Source organism: Rhodnius prolixus, unplaced genomic scaffold (assembly GCF_049639745.1).
Source record: "Rhodnius prolixus isolate KJV_2025 unplaced genomic scaffold, Rpr scaffold_8, whole genome shotgun sequence".
NCBI classification, from domain to species: Eukaryota; Metazoa; Arthropoda; class Insecta; order Hemiptera; family Reduviidae; genus Rhodnius; species Rhodnius prolixus.
In genome coordinates, this window is record NW_027411593.1 from 11,649,882 (window position 1) to 11,668,279 (window position 18,398).

General features: G+C 32.5%; 1 long non-coding RNA gene across 9 annotated transcripts in view; it reads left to right on the forward strand.

Annotated features, from left to right (window-relative positions):
* LOC141450864 (uncharacterized) overlaps positions 1–18,398 on the forward strand; it is a 23,374-nt gene continuing 4,976 nt past the window's right edge. Inside the window, exons 1-8 of one of the 9 annotated variants that reach the window (XR_012456372.1) lie at positions 1–70; positions 144–283; positions 540–706; positions 779–912; positions 1,460–1,525; positions 1,635–1,805; positions 2,609–2,723; positions 3,134–3,310. This is a non-coding gene — a long non-coding RNA (uncharacterized lncRNA). Of the gene's footprint in view, positions 284–539; positions 707–778; positions 913–1,459; positions 1,526–1,634; positions 1,806–2,578; positions 2,724–2,861; positions 3,311–18,398 lie in introns of those variants that run through there. The other 8 variants (XR_012456370.1, XR_012456371.1, XR_012456369.1 and 5 more) reach the window with 8 other exon arrangements.

Sequence of the window (18,398 nt, forward strand, 5' to 3'; positions counted from 1 at the left end):
GCACTTCGACCCTATTAAAATAAACACTAAATAACCTCCTAACAAAATAACTGTCCGGCAAAACAGTGAGGTAAAAAGGTTATTCGGTTTTGTCCAACAATTTTCTTTATCATGAAGCAACAATAATAATTTGCTTATATTAGTAATAGATATGTACGTCCGAAGTGTGGAAGTGAGATAAGTATGAAAAGGAGTCATTCTTCCCTGGGCGATCACAGGAGAGCATTATTTGAGGGAGTGAATAAAGTGTACAAACAGAAGGATAGGGATTGCACTGAATAAGGTAGGCTACTTTTCTTTTGTTTTTCATAATGAGTCATGAGAGTTGTGTGTATGGATTAGTTGGGATAGAGAAATTTTTTTAAATAAAATTATCAATCTTGAAGTAGTAATTCGAAGTGATTTTGATTCGCTGTTAAAATGTAACCCGCCAGATTTAAAGTAAATATAAAATTAAGAAATATTAGGCTACACCTCCATGGGCTATTGTAAAGATTTACCACGATTTCTTGGAAATATTTTATTATTTATTGTTGTAGAGCACATTTCTATAAAGCAAATGAGTCAGTCATCTAACATTAAGACAATAATATCAGGAAGTGCTCAGAAAATATAAAATTACATAAAAAACAAAGTATGTTAAGAATGAAAAAATTACATATCCTTCATTCCTAGAGATAAACTTAAAAATCACATTTAATTATAGGTAAGTAAGAAATTAATAAAACTTGTGTTTTAAAATTAAAATAGCTTTATTAAAGTCGAAAATTGATTACAGTGACATCTATGATGGTAGAAGTGTGGCTTTGTACACAGTATTCCACTACTAGTTGGGAAGTAGTTTATTCCATTAAGTCCAAAAACAATTGAATAAAATTGAGACTTGTAACCGTCACCAAAAAGAGTTATGAGGTAATCATAGATGTTGATGTATTGCTGATTGTAATGTATTCCGTACTACCACCTCTATTCTTGTCATGCTTGAAAGCGAACTAATGTTTACAGAAGGAAATTTTGCACAAAATTTGTAATCAGTTAAAAACCCATTCGCTGCCAGTGTAAATAAGGAAACTTTGAAAACTTTATACCAAAAAAAAAAAATAGGTGAAAATTAATACATATTGTTATAAAAAGTTTATTCATTTAATGCTTACTAGTTTAAAAATGTAATCAGAAAAAATGATAGCACGCAAACTATAAAACTGTACAATTAAAGTAGTAGTTGGTCCCGATGTTTTTGTAACTGAATCAGTAGGTTTACAAAACTTATATTGTTAGCTCAATTGTGAAAAATAATTATTAATTTTTTTCGAGTGAGTGTCGAATGCTTTAAAAACTACTTTTATACTTTTTTTTGCTTCTGAATGTTTACAAGATGAAGATTTAATTTCGTTTTTTTAAATTTTGACTGGACCATTGAGGGAACAGTCTAAGAAATTAATTATTATGACTGTTTTAGTTGAGGGCTAGGCTTACTTCCCTGTATCTTCCTCTATGTCTCAATATCAAAATTGCATAAATTCAGGTAAAATGTAAAGTTCTATTTATTTATCACGAAATAGTAAATTTATCATGATTTTAATGTACTTCTCTGTCAATTATTTTCTCTCTCTTTACAATGCTTCGTTCCTCAGCTGATTCGGCCATTCGCCGGCTCGCAGGTATGCTTGAGGACCCTTCTTTACATCCAGCTGCACTTCCGAACTTAACTTGAAATGATTTGTATCCATTTCTGCATTCCGCATAATGTGAAGAATGTAGGAAATCTACTAGGCTTTCTTTCGGAATTATATTCATATTAGAAGGTATGTGTGCTAAGCATTTAACCAGCATGTAAAACATTTTCTGTTTAAAACTGAACAAGAAAACTTTGCATTATTATAAACTTTGTATGTATTACAAAGATTCTTATCTTTGAATTAGATAGAAACTTTCATCGTCAAATACTCATGTGAAAGCTACGGATTAAAAAAAAAAAAAAGTGAAAATAATAGACAATTTAAACTGTATCAGGATTCAGTTTGGAAAACTGACTGTATTATTGTCGATTAGTTAGAACAAGCTGCTTAAATAATTTAAGATTCATAGTCGGACATTAAAATATAGATTATACAGGCCATACCGATATCACTCTATAAAGGCGAATTAGTTTCCATATGTTCAAAATTTACTAACTTTCATGCCTCAGCACCAAAGAAACTTTGTATTGATATAATCACAAGTTAGTAAATCATTAATAAAAGAATTACTACCTTCAGTTTCAATTGTAGAATGTTTAATTTTGTAAATTTAGTGCCAATATATCTCCGTAACTACTTTGTACGATAATGAGAAAAAATTAATTAAATTCCAATGTGCATGGGTTTGTGTAGATCATGTTGTGAAATTTCCTCGTTGATCCTGTACGTCTCACAACACAAAGTAACGTTAAATTTATATTATTAACACAAACTCCAAATTTACACTTCTAAAACAAAATATACAGATATCTTAAATAAATTCTATGTTTCAATAATTTTATTACATTTTTTAAAATGTTTATTGATTCAATAAATTTTTGAATAATACACTTAAACAGCAGGTTATCTGAATCAGTTAAAATGTTTAGTGAGACATAAGTGAAGACAAAGTCAAAACTCCAAACTGATAAATCTACCTCTGATAATGGATGGAAGTTCGACACTGGGCAGTCGTGCTAGGAAGGATAAATTCAATCATGTTTGGTAAGACAGTTCACATTTTTTACTTTTTTGTTTTGTTTTTTCTAATTGGCTAACAGTAATTCGAAATAATCGTACTAATTCATTGACGTTAGTTTTTTTTTATTTAATTTACTTTATTTGATTAACTTATTGTTTTAGATTAGAGTTTAAAAAAATGCTTTAAACGCTGTTTTATTAACATTGGAAGGAATTATAGAAAAAGGTGTTTTATTATTAGTTTTTATTAGTATTATTACTATTATAATTATTACTATTACATGGTGCCTTTATTTCTAGGTCTTTTTAGCTCTTGTCCGATGGCAGCTACCATATCTATTTTTTATTTCCAGTCTTCGTGAGAAAGAAAGCTTTGTAATAAGAGATTAAATTTATTCTAAAACTTTATTTCATTTTATAATGTTGATTTTCAGATGAAAAATTGGGGATGCTGGAATGGTACATTTAAAACTGTTCATCAATCTTAACGAAAATGGATAAGATGTTGGAAAAACATTTTGTAATGGAAAAATAGTTCTAGTTAGTAATAGAATTCTGGAATTTTCAATTAATTTAACTAATAAAACTTTTGAGTATTGTAGAATATTAAATACATTTGTGGGATAATGTAAAAGTTATAAAGTATATATCATGTATAAAGTTCTTAGACTATATAGGTCCTGTATAAATCTAAAAAGCCATCAGCATGGTTAAATATAAGTGTAAGATAATCCGAAATAGGTCTGGAGAGAGTCACCAGCTATTTTAATTACATTTATAATGTTGATTTTCAGATTAAATACCACTAGTACTGTAATACTGCAGGATTTCATAAGCTAATGTAAGAATATTAACTTAAAAGTTACATGTTGTCTTTGTAAAATAGTAATGTTCAACTAAGTTTGATAATTTTTGTTCATTTATTCACAAAATAATCTTTTTAAAATGTATTAATTTCCTGTAAAAAAGTGTATAACAAACTTTTAGAAATTAAAAAAGTAGTTAATTAATAATATTGTACTTATTTTTCCTTATAATCTCTTTATTCATATAAAAAAAATTGAAAAAATAACAAAAACAAAAATTTAATAATACGTATTCGTCTTTATCAAAAATATAAACAAAAAAAGATTCAAAATGGCCGCCAGAGTCTGGAGAGTAGTAGAGCAAGGTTTAAAAAATAAATATTTAAAAAGCGGGTAAACAAAAGTTAGTTTCAAAAAATCCGTCAGAGAGAGCCGCTAACATGTCAAGTTATAAAGTAGTTCAAATAATAAAAGCAGCAATTGCTGCCAGAGTCTAGAGAGTGGGTAAAGCAAGGTTTAAAAAATAAATATCCAAAAGCGGGAAAACAAAAGTTAGTTTCAAAAAAATCCATCAGAGAGAGCCAGTAACCTGTCAAGTTAAAAAGTAGTTCAAATAATAAAACCAGCAATGGCTGCCAGAGTCTAGAGAGTGTGTAAGAGGATGATAAAATAATAATAAATGGTTGCCAAAGTCTAGAGAGTGTAAGAGGTACGTAAAATAATAAAATTGGAAATGCCTGGCAATGTCTAGAGAGTGTGAGAGCAATGTTAACAAAATATGGGCGGTGCTAGCCAGTGGGAGGAGTTAACTGAACTAATGGGCGGACGTCTCCATGGTGATAAGACGCTCATATCATATGGTACCTCTCTATATATACAAGGACAAAAAAAAATGGTGTTCAGTACGACTTGTGTCGTACTGCTTGATGCAGGGGGGTATTGTCGCTCGTCGCTCCAAATATATCTTGTCAACACATCTTATCCATCAAAAACTCTTGATAAAGTGTCGTGTTGTGGTTATGGAGATGTTGTCGCTTCGACGGTCGGAAGGCAAATAATCTCCCCACCCGGCCCGGCCCCCGCGGCGAACTTTCTTATATACCCTCTGGCCGCGTCATATCACCATGGCAACGGCTACATTAGTTCCACCAGCTGTCACTAGATGTCACGCGCTGTCATATTTTAACCTTGCTCTCACACTCTCTAGACTTTGGCTGCCATTTCCCCTGCTATTATTTTACCTTCCACTTGCACACTCTCAAGACTCTGGCGGCCATTTTCCCTATTATTATTTTACCTTCCTCATACCACTCTCTAGACTTTGGCAGCCATTTTCCCTGCTATTATTTTACCTTCCGCTGTCACACTCTCAAGACTCTGGCGGCCATTTTCCCTATTATTTTACCTTCCTCTTACCACCTCTCTAGACTTTGGCAGCCATTTTCCCTGTTATTACTTTACCTTCCTCTGACACACTCTCTAGGCTCTGGCGGCCATTTTTAACCTTCTTTTTAGTTTTAGTTTTATTTATTTTTCGTTATTTCAACATTTTATTTTTAATTTCTTCATATTAATTAGAGATTAAGGGAAAATAAATACAATATTTTTAATTAATATGTTTTTATTTTATAAAAATTTTGTATACACTTTTATATGATAAAATTTATAAAAAATAATTACAAACATTTTACACAGATTATTTTATAAACAAATAAAAGTTGACTTATATAGGACCACCTTACACTCACATTTAACCATTTTGGCGACCCACAAGACTTATATAGGACCACCTTACACTCACATTTAACCATGTGGACGACTCTCAAGACTTATATAAAACCAACTTACACTCATATTTAACAAAGTTGGCGACTCATACATTTTTACATTAGATTCTGAAATAAACATGCATATTTCATATAACTACATAAGTGTTGTATTAATGATTCCTTATAAAATTTGTTTCTACTTTCTGATTGGATAAATGTTTAATGTCTTTTCCACTTGGATTTCCTTTGATAACCATTTTCGCAGCCTGCACTTCAGTCAGCGGTATTTAATCTGAAAACCAACCTTATTTAATGTCATTAAAATGAAGTTTCCCTCATTTTTATCTTTAATAAAAGTTAGAGTCAAACAACTATAACAATTGATAAATTGTTATTCATTAAAATTAAATATATGTGTCTGCAATTATTGGAATAATCAATTTAAACAAATTTCATTCAATAAGATTAATTTAATTGTATTTTTTTTAAAATAATCTTCTTTAGTAAAAAAAAAAATTAAAATAATAATAAAAATCAATTTCAAGTTAAAATGTAAAAATTATTAAAATGAAATAAGAAATTAATTAAAGAAATAAGAATTACTGCTTGCTCAGGCATGCAAGATTCATTTGTCGACCACGTGCTAATTCAATTTTTTTAATTTTTGAGTAAAAAAAATTTTTAAACTCCCTAAATTTAATATAGTTGTATCATTAATTTAATTTTGTAATAATTTAAATAGAAATTTGATTGAATTTAATTAAAAAAATAATAAAATCTTACTACCTGAACCCAGCATAGGGGTCGCTTAACCCCTAGAACAATCTAGGCCTTTCTTTTCTCCCTCAGGTAGAGACCGCCCTTTTGTTCACACAGTGGTGGCCTGTTACCGACTTTGGTCGCTCAACCCCTAGAACAATCTAGGCCTTTCTTCTCTGCCCAGGTCAACTTCGTTACAATATTTTGCCACCTTCTTTACTTGTCGATATTTTTAGAGCAACCAAAGCGTAACAAACATTGTGAGTTATCAAGAATATTTGTCCAATTATAATTATAATAATTTTAGTAGGAGAAAGTGGTTCAACAAGATTTTAAGTTGCTCATTCTTTACTTAAAAAGGTGAATTTAGGCTACTTTCTACCTTCTGCATTTATAGTTAGTTTGAGGGCAATGATGTTTTACTGAGTTATCAAGAAGATTTGTCCAACTATAATTATAATAATTTTAGTGGGAGAAAGTGGTTCAAGAAGATTTTAGGTTGCTCATTCTTTACTTAAAAAGGGAAATTTAGGCTACTTTCTACCTTCTGCATTTACAGTTAGTTTGAGGGCAATCATGTTTTACTGAGTTACTAAGAAGATTTGTCAAATTATAATTATAATAATTTTAGTGGGTGAAAGTGGTTTTAGAAGATTTTAAGTTGCTCATTCTTTACTTAAAAAGGTGAATTTAGGCTACTTTCTACCTTCTGCATTTACAGTTAGTTTGAGGGCAATCATGTTTTACTGAGTTATCAAGAAGATTTGTCCAACTATAATTATAATAATTGTAGTATGATAAAATGTTTTTTGATGATTTTAAGTTGCTCATACTACACTTCATACGTTCAATTTGAACTGTTTTTCACCTTGTTCATTTAAAAATTACTTAAAGTACAATCTACTTTAATCTTTTCTCAGAGCTAGTTTTTAGAGTAGAGGAATTGCTAATAGAACCTGTGCATGTTAAGCAGTAATTTCTATGAAAGGATATTAAATAATTTTTTTCGTTATTAACAACTTCCTTTGTAGTGATTATGAAATAAAATAATTATATTGTTGATAATCTCTTTTCAGGATTTTATTATAATGTTGAGAGAATTCATCACTATTGAGGTAGTTGAAATATGTTTATCTTAAAACGAAAAATGCAAATTCATGTCAATTTTAATTGAGGAAAAAACAAATCTGATTTGAGATAACCATTTTCAAAAGTGGTAAAAATCTACTTAATATTTATGTTAAGGTAGCTTTTCCTTGATGAAGCTTCACGAAAGGCTTTCTCTAATTCTGCCAGGCCAGGAAGTTAAATCTGCCATGAAGTATCGCTATGTACAATATATAAAAGAAGACCTCCTTCTTTCAGGACATCATTGAAATGTACCTGGGTCACTAGTTAAAAAAATTTATCGCTACAAAATACTTACATAATTACAATGTGTGTGCCTGTATGGTGCGCTAGATTTTTGTGAAAGTGTATTGTTCGTATTGTTAAACTATGGTACACGCAGGGACGCCAAGGTCCCTAAAGAAGTGGCTAGTCAGCTTCCCCATTATGGGAGGTTTTATCATTAATGAATATATTTACATTTATAAAGTTTAATTAAATTTGGAAAAATTTAAATTGAAGCTACACTTGAGTTTTGAAACGTGTACTGTCTCTGTTAGCCTACTCCCGCGAGTAGTTGCCCGGGGAGCACCTCGAGGAGGTAGAGATCAGTTTTCGCTCCCCAAAGAACGCCTTTCTACCCACATCCGCATTCTATTTGGTCATTTACGCAGGCATAGGGTTATATAGAACTCCATACAATGGAGCTTGTAAAAATGGATTGGGAGAAAATTGGAGGAAAAGGGAATAGGGTAAATAAATCGATTAGTGATTGAGGGATGTACAAGGAGATCTCTCTGCATAGACCAGTGACTAGAATAAATAGGATGGGGCAATCAGGGAAATAGGGGGATAATCAGAAAGGCGTTCGGAAAGAAAAGGGTTTTGGACTGGTGGGTAATTGGCATTATAAAAAGATGCAGACTTCAAAAAAAACAAGTTTGCAAAACCAACAAAGAAAACGAAATTCAAGAAACAACAAGATGACCATTAATAACTAAAACCTCAGCCTGAAATTAAACAAATCAACCAAGAAAGAACAAATTAAAAATAACTGAAACGTGTAATGGGTAAAATCGGAGCCAGTGTTTTTTTGTCACGAAGTGTTGTGCAGAATGTGTATCCCAAATAAATCTAACATAATAATTGATTAGTCTGTATAATTGATCCACAGTTAGTCATAAAAAAAACCGTAGAAAAACATTTATAGTGGCCACTACAATGTTTTAAATAATTATAATTCCAAGTATTCATTTAGGTGATTAGTGAACATGCAATTAGTGAAATGATTTAATTTTTTTCATGCATTATCATGCCATTAGTTACACCATATTAATTGAATATGAAAATGAAAAATAAGTGGAATTATAATTATTATTGAAACGCAAGATTATAATATAAATTTGTTAAAGCAAGTGAATCAATTATTATTAATAATAGAACTCATAAAGATTTTCGACTGACTGCTACTTATCAACTACTGTCAGATCCACTATTGAAATTCCAAAGAAATGGTTTTCTTCTAAACTGTAGTATAGATTCTGCTCCAACTTACAACTAAGCTAACTTATAAACTAATTACTTAAGCCATCCATTGATATTCCTAAAATATGATTTCTTCTTATATGGCCGGTGCATACTGAGCAACTAAATAATTAAGGCACCCGTTGAGATTCCTAAGATATGGTTCTTCTGATATGTCAGATGCATACTGCTGAACTAACTACTTATGACATCCATTGATATTCCTAAGATATGGTTCTTCTGATTTGGCAGGGGCTTATTGCCCAACTTACAACTAAGCTTAACTAAACTTATAAACTAGATATTTTAGCCATCCATTGAAATTCCTTTGATATGTCTTTTTCTGATATGGCAGGGGCACACTTGCCGAACTTACTACTAAGCTTAACCTAACTTATAAACTAGATAATTTAGCCATCCATTGAAATTCCTTAGATATGGTTTCTTCGGATATGGGTGCCGCACACTTGCCCAACTTACTACTAAGCTTAACCTAACTTATAAACTATATAATTTAGCCGTCCATTGAACTTCCTTTGTTATGGTTTCTTCTGATATAGCAGGGGCACACTTGCCCAACTTACAACTAATCTAAACCTAACTTATAAACTAAATATTTTAGCCGTCCATTGAAGTTCCTTTGATATGGTTTCTTCTAATATAGCAGGGGCACACTTGCCCAACTTACTACTAAGCTTAACCTAACTTATAAACTATATAATTTAGCCGTCCATTGAACTTCCTTTGTTATGGTTTCTTCTGATATAGCAGGGGCACACTTGCCCAACTTACAACTAATCTTAACCTAACTTATAAACTAAATATTTTAGCCGTCCATTGAAGTTCCTTTGATATGGTTTCTTCTAATATAGCAGGGGCACACTTGCCCAACTTACAATTAATCTTAACCTAACTTATGAACTAGATAATTTAGCCGTCCATTGAACTTCCTTTGATATGGTTTCTTCCGTTATGGCTGGGGCACACTTGCCCAACTTACTACTAAGCTTAACCTAACTTATAAACTAGATAATTTAGCCATCCATTGAACTTCCTTTAATATAGTTTCTTCTAATATGGCAGGGGCATATTGCCCAACTTACTACAAAGCTTAACCTAACTTATAAACTAGATAAATCTGTCGTCCATTGAACTTCCTTTGATATCGTTTCTTCCGATATGGCAGGGGCACACTTGCCCAACTTATCACTAAGCCTAACCTAACTTATAAACTAGATAAATCTGTCGTCCATTGAACTTCCTTTGATATGGTTTCTTCCGAAATGGCAGAAGCACACTTGCCCAACTTACAACTAAGCTTAACCTAACTTATAAACTAGATAAATCTGTCGTCCATTGAACTTCCTTTGATATGGTTTCTTCCGATATGGCAGGGGCACACTAGCCCAATTTACAACTAATCTTAACCTAACCTTTAAACTAAATATTTTAGCCGTCCATTGAAGTTCCTTTGATATGGTTTCTTCCGACATGGCAGGGGCACACTTTCCCAACTTACAACTAATCCTAACCTAATTTATAAACTAGATAATTTGGCCATCTATTGAACTTCCTTTGATATGGTTTCTTCTGATATGGCAGGGGCAAACATGCCCAACTTACCAGTAAGATTAACTTAACTTATATACTAGATAAATCTGTCGTCCATTGAACTTCCTTTGATATGGTTTCTTCCGATATGGCAGGGGCACACTTGCCCAACTTACAATTAATCTTAACCTAGTTTATGAACTAGATAATTTAGCCGTCCATTGAACTTCCTTTGATATGGTTTCTTCCGTTATGGCTGGGGCACACTTGCCCAACTTACTACTAAGCTTAACCTAACTTATAAACTAGATAAAACTGTAGTCCATTGAACTTCCTTTGATATGGTTTCTTCCGATATGGCAGGGGCACACTTGCCCAACTTACTACTAAGCTTAACCTAACTTATAAACTAGATAAATCTGTCGTCCATTGAACTTCCTTTGATATGGTTTCTTCCGAAATAGCAGGGGCACAATTGCCCAACTTACAACTAAGCTTAACCTAACTTATAAACAAGATAAATCTGTCGTCCATTGAACTTCCTTTGATATGGTTTCTCCCGTTATGGTTGGGGCACACTTGCCCATCTTACTACTAAGCTTAACCTAACTTATAAACTAGATAATTTAGCCATCCATTGAACTTCCTTTAATATAGTTTCTTCTAATATGGCAGGGGCATATTGCCCAACTTACTACTAAGCTTAACCTAAATTATAAACTAGATAAAACTGTAGTCCATTGAACTTCCTTTGATATGGTTTCTTCCGATATGGCAGGGGCACACTTGCCCAACTTACTACTAAGCTTAACCTAACTTATAAACTAGATAAATCTGTCGTCCATTGAACTTCCTTTGATATGGTTTCTTCCGAAATAGCAGGGGCACAATTGCCCAACTTACAACTAAGCTTAACCTAACTTATAAACTAGATAAATCTGTCGTCCATTGAACTTCCTTTGATATGGCTTCTTCCGACATGGCAGGGGCACACTTTCCCAACTTACAACTAATCCTACCCTAATTTATAAACTAGATAATTTGGCCATCTATTGAACTTCTTTTGATATGGCAGGGGCACACTTGCCCAACTTACAATTAATCTTAACCTAACTTATGAACTAGATAATTTGGCCATTTATTGTACTTCCTTTGATATGGTTTCTTCCGTTATGGCTGGGACACACTTGCCCAACTTACTACTAAGCTTAACCTAACTTATAAACTAGATAATTTAGCCATCCACTGAACTTCCTTTAATATAGTTTCTCCCGTTATGGCTGGGGCACACTTGCCCAACTTACTACTAAGCTTAACCTAACTTATAAACTAGATAAAACTGTCGTCCATTGAACTTCCTTTGATATGGTTTCTTCCGATATGGCAGGGGCACACTTGCCCAACTTACTACTAAGCTTAACCTAACTTATAAACTAGATAAATCTGTCGTCCATTGAACTTCCTTTGATGTGGTTTCTTCCGATATGGCAGAGGCACACTAGCCCAACTTACAGCTAATCTTAACCTAACTTATAAACTAAATATTTTAGCCGTCCATTGAAGTTCCTTTGATATGGTTTCTTCCGACATGGCAGGGGCACACTTTCCCAACTTACAACTAATCCTAACCTAATTTATAAACTAGATAATTTGGCCATCTATTGTACTTCCTTTGATATGGTTTCTTCCGTTATGGCTGTGGCACACTTGCCCAACTTACTACTAAGCTTAACCTAACTTATAAACTAGATAAATCTGTCGTCCATTGAACATCCTTTGATATGGTTTTTTCCGATATGGCAGGGGCACACTTGCCCAACTTACAACTAAGCTTAACCTAACTTATAAACTAGATACTTAAGCCATCCATTGAAGTTCCTACAATGTAGTTTCTTCTAATCAATTAATTTAAAACTAGGTTTGACTTCCAAATCACAAAGTGTCAGGATTTGGCTCACTTCTATAGCTCCTTATTTATTTAAATCGTGTTAACCTTTTTTGGCTTCCATATCATAGCTACATTGCTCTTGGTCTTACAATTTAATGTAATACTGGTGCTTAATATTAAGAGGTTTAAGGAGAAAAATAGTAAGAGATATCTTGTTTTTCTTTTTTTTTAAATACAATATACAAACTTAAAATCTCTTAAAACTATCTTAACTAAACGAAGTTGGTTTTCCTCATCACGGTTTGGAATTAGGACTACTTAAAACTAACTTATAACTAAGAAGCGTTTAAATTTTTTGGTTTCCACATCAAAACTTGATTCCACTTCTTCATTATCATTGACGTTCTTGATTATCCTTGATCTTAATTGCTATCTTAACTATACTTAAAACTAATTGTTTGGAACATGAATAGTTTAATTGGTTAGCTAAACTATAATGTGATTTCAGTGAAACGACACTAAATAAACTACTCTTAAACTAACGTAAAGTCTTCTTTAATTCTGTCTGGCCAGAATGTTTATTCTGTCATGAATTATCGCTATGTATATATTTCTCTGTTTGCCACTTTTACTTGTTTTTGTAAATAAACTATTATTGATTTAAAAAGAACCCTGATCCCTAGATTAGTACAGAAATTGTATATTTAGCTAGCAATAAATTTTTCAATAGTTAATTTAAGTTTCGATCATAAAAGGTAAACGGCAAATTTAAGTGAAAAGAAGACATCAATACAGAAAAATGTTGAAAAAATTAAACACGCTTGCTGGAGTGGAAGAATTAACTTGACGAGATCTTATTAGTTTTATTTCAAGGTGGAACTCATGCAGTTGCGGATTATTTTTGTTAGCAAATTTAGATATGCTATATCTCAAACATTCACGATACTGCACCTTTTACACACTTTTAATATTCTACAACTCTTTTAAAACTGTACTAATTTACTGTTTGTAATCATTTCGCCTAACGTTAATGAATATATTTCCATTTATAAAATTTAATTAAATTTGGAAAAATTTAAATTGAAGTTACATTTGAGCTTTGAAACGTGTACTGTCTCTGTTAGCCTACTCCCGGGAGTAGTTGCCCGGGGAGCACCTCGAGGAGGTAGAGATCAGTTTGCGCTCCCCAAAGAACGCCTTTCTACCCACATCCGCATTCTAGTTGGTCTTTTAAGCAGGCATAGGGTTATATAGAACTCCATACAATGGAGCTTATAAAAATGGATTGGGAGAAAATTGGAGGAAAAGGGAATAGGGTAAATAAATCGTTTAGTGATTGAGGGATATACAGGGAAATCTGTCTGCATAGAACAGTGACTAGATGTATAGGATGGGGCCATTAGGGAAATAGGGGGATACAGAAAGGCGTTCGGAAAGAAAAGGGGTTTAGGACTTGGTGGGTAATTGGCATTATAAAAAGATGCAGACTTGAAAAAACCAAGTCTGCAAAACCAACGAAGAAAACGAAATTCAAGAAACAACAAGAAGACGACCAACAACTGAAACCTCAGCCTGAATTTAAACAAATCAACCAAGAACGAACAACTTTAAGAAAACTGAATGGTGTAATGTGTAAAATCGGAGCCAGTGTTTTTTTGTCACGAAGTGTTGTGCAGAATGTGTATCCGAAATAAATCTAACACAATAATTGATTAGTCTGTATAATTGATACACAGTTAGTCATAAAAAAACCCGTAGAAAAACATTTATAGCGGCCACTAAAATGTTTTAAATAATTATAATTCCAAGTATTCATTTAGGTGATTAGTGAACATGCAATTAGTGAAATAATTTAATTTTTTTCATGCATTATCATGCTATTAGTTACACCATATTAATTGAATATGAAAATGAAAAATAAGTGGAATTATAATTATTAATGAAACGCAAGATTATAATAGAAATTTGTTAAAGTAAGTGAATCAATTATTATTAGTAATAGAACTCCTAATGATTTTCGACAGACTGCAAAGCTATTAATGTAAAAATAATAAGACTGCTTTGAGAATGCTATCAGTAATAACTAGAAAAGATCACCCACGTTTGGACGAATTTGAAATGAAACCATCTCGAAAAGTTACTTAGTAACCAGCGTACAATTTCAACCTGTTAAACCGTTTTATTCTTCCAATCAATGTCACTATTTTACCTAAATACAACCTTGTTTTCATGATTAATTAATAAAATTATATTGCCACGAAATATACTCTTTCTGTTCTAAAAGAAAAAAAGTCCCTCAAATACACCAATAATGGTAAGTGTACAAAAAAAAATACAAGAGAAATTTAAACATATACCAATCCATCAAGAGCACTTCAACAGTCTGCAAAACAAAATTAAAGTTTCACTTATATCAGTTTAAGTTGTGTACTTATTAGATGTTGTGCACTAAAATTACTATTATAGACAGTATGTAACTAAATAAACAATTTGTTCCAAACAATTTCCTTAAAATACTACTTATCAACTACTGTCAGATCCAATATTGAAATTCCAAAGAAATGGTTTTCATCAGAGCTGAAGGACGGACACTTCATTAACTTACAACTAAGCTTAACCTAACGTAGAAACTAGATAATTTAGACATCCATTGAACTTCCTTTGATATGGTTTCTTCTGATATGGGAGGGGCAAACTTGCCCAACTTACAACTAAGCTTAACCTAACTTATAAACTAGATAATTTAGCCATCCATTGAACTTCCTTTGATATTGTTTCTTCTGATATGGCAGGGGCACACTTGCCCAACTTACAACTAATCTTAACCTAACTTATAAACTAGATAAATCGGTCGTCCATTGAAGTTCCTTTGATATGGTTTCTTCCGACATGTCAGGGGCACACTTTCCCAACTTACAACTAATCCTAACCTAATTTATAAACTAGATAATTTGGCCATCTATTGAACTTCCTTTGATATGGTTTCTTCTGATATGGCAGGGGCACACTTGCCCAACTTACAATTAATCTTAACCTAACTTATGAACTAGATAATTTAGCCGTCCATTGAACTTCCTTTGATATGGTTTCTTCCGTTATGGCTGGGGCACACTTGCCCAACTTACTACTAAGCTTAACCTAACTTATAAACTAGATAATTTAGCCATCCATTGAAATTCCTTAGATATGGTTTCTTCCGACATGGCAGGGGCACACTTGCCCAACTTACAATTAATCTTAACCTAACTTATAAACTAGATAATCTGTCGTCCATTGAACTTCCTTTGATATGGTTTCTTCCGATATGGCAGGGGCACACTTGCCCAACTTACAATTAATCTTAACCTAACTTATGAACTAGATAATTTAGCCGTCCATTGAACTTCCTTTGATATGGTTTCTTCCGTTATGGCTGGGGCACACTTGCCCAACTTACTACTAAGCTTAACCTAACTTATAAACTAGATAAATCTGTCGTCCATTGAACTTCCTTTGATATGGTTTCTTCCGAAATGGCAGGGGCACACTTGCCCAACTTACAACTAAGCTTAACCTAACTTATAAACTAGATAAATCTGTCGTCCATTGAACTTCCTTTGATATGGTTTCTTCCGATATGGCAGGGGCACACTAGCCCAACTTACAACTAATCTTAACCTAACTTATAAACTAAATATTTTAGCCGTCCATTGAAGTTCCTTTGATATGGTTTCTTTCGACATGGCAGGGGCACACTTTCCCAACTTACAACTAATCCTAACCTAATTTATAAACTAGATAAATCTGTCGTCCATTGAACTTCCTTTGATATGGTTTCTTCCGATATGGCAGGGGCACACTTGCCCAACTTACTACAAACCTTAACCTAACTTACAAACTAGATAAATCTGTCGTCCATTGAACTTCCTTTGATATGGTTTCTTCCGAAATGGCAGGGGCACACTTGCCCAACTTACAACTAAGCTTAACCTAACTTATAAACTAGATAAATCTGTCGTCCATTGAACCTCCTTTGATATGGTTTCTTCCGATATGGCAGGGGCACACTAGCCCAACTTACAACTAGTCTTAACCTAACTTATAAACTAAATATTTTAGCCGTCCATTGAAGTTCCTTTGATATGGTTTCTTTCGACATGGCAGGGGCACACTTTCCCAACTTACAACTAATCCTAACCTAATTTATAAACTAGATAATTTGGCCATCTATTGAACTTCCTTTGATATGGTTTCTTCTGATATGGCAGGAGCACACTTGCCCAACTTACAATTAATCTTAACCTAACTTATAAACTAGATAAATCTGTCGTCCATTGAACTTCCTTTGATATGGTTCCTTCCGATATGGCAGGGGCACACTTGCCCAACTTACAACTAAGCTTAACCTAACTTATAAACTAAATACAATAGCCTTCAATTGAAATTCATTTGGTATGGTTACTTCTGATATGGCAGGGGCATGCTGCCCAACTTACAACTAAGGTTAACTTAACTTATAAACTAAATACTTTAGCTATCCATTGAAATTCCTTTAATATGTTTTCTTCTGATATGGCGGAAGCATATTGCCCAACTTAGAACTAAGCTTAACATGTGCATGTGCTTCGAAATATCTAATTACTAATACGTTTAAAGTTTACATTAACCATTAAAACAAAAATACTTTTATTTAACTTCACACGTTTCGAATCTAAAAAAAGGACTTCATCTATTTAGTGTTTAACCCCTATGGATTGTTAATCTACTGCAGCGAAAACAAGTCCATGAACATTAAACTCTCAACAGATAGAAAATCTATCCCAAAACATAGAATTCAAAACGTTGAACTTAATAAATAAAAGCACATTTTTTGAAATTATTTAGAATTTAAATTCTACACTCTATTTTAGAGTTTAATCAAAATTATAATATACACATAAAACCGTACAAATAGACGGTTTGAGACTGAAGCATTCAATTCGATGTAAGACAAGCAATTTCAGTAAATTAGAACTCATACATACTCTGCGCCCTGTTCTGCTTGGCACATTAATGACAGTAGATTAATTGTTCGGCGAGATATGTCGTATATAGTTGTTCTAGAGATCACATACTATCGAAATAAGCGGTTACCGATTTAGTTCCGTTTGCCACACCGTATTACTTCTCGAACACACTCCGCGCCGAATAATCTTTTAAGCTCTTTAAAATAAAATAGTAACTCGGACGATGGATATTTCATACCGAATGTTTTAACATTCACGGATTATCTAAATACCCGGATATCCGATTTTATCGTTCCCTAGAAGACCCGCTAATACAAATCGCACCGTTTTATTTCATATTAGCCCGGATATTATTTGTATGGTACCATACTTTTAAAATATATCGTATTAGTAGTGAACTCTAGAAGAATTAAGTGTCACATTTAAGCTATTATTTTTTTATTAACGTGCAAAGAAGCGTAAGGTGCAGATAGTTTTAGAGGTACTCTTTTATTAAAGAGTAAAATTGCATGTCTGGAAATTAGCATCAAATTCACTTATCTTTTATGCGAAGTTGGGGTAAGAGCTAGTTTTATTTCGGTTAGAAACATAATGTAAGTGGAGTAAGAATTTTAAACAAGTTGGTTAGTTATCTATTAAAAAAACTTAATCTCACAACACCTGAACTTCTTCAATGAATGTAAACTGATATGATGGCCTTTAAATGTGCTTAAAACTATACCTACTTGTATAACTAATTCTTAAAACTATACCTATTTCTGTAACTAGTTCTTAAAACTATATCTACTTCTATAAATAATTCTTAAAACTTTACCTACTTCTATAACTAATTCTTAAAACAATACCTACTTTTATAACTAATACTTCATTCTATCGCTACTCTAAAACTAATGCTATACTTAAACTAAACTACAACTAAAAATGTAACTAAAACTAGTGCCTTCTATCAGTTTTTATTGTCACTTCTGATATAGACAGTTTCAATTCTTAATTAATTTAAGTTTCGATCATAAAAGGTAAACGGCAAATTTAAGTGAAAAGAAGACATCAATACAGAAAAAAATTGAAAAAATTAAACACGCTTGCTGGAGTGGAAGAATTAACTTGACGAGATCTTATTAGTTTTATTTCAAGCTCGAACTGGAGTTTATTTTTTTTAGCAAGTTTTGATATATATAAATGCAGATATATCTCAAACGTTTGTGATACTGCTGCACCAGATAACACAATTTATAGTTTGTAGTCATTAATGAACATCTTTGTATATTTAAAGTTCAATTAAATTTGGAAAAATGTTTAATTGAAGCTAC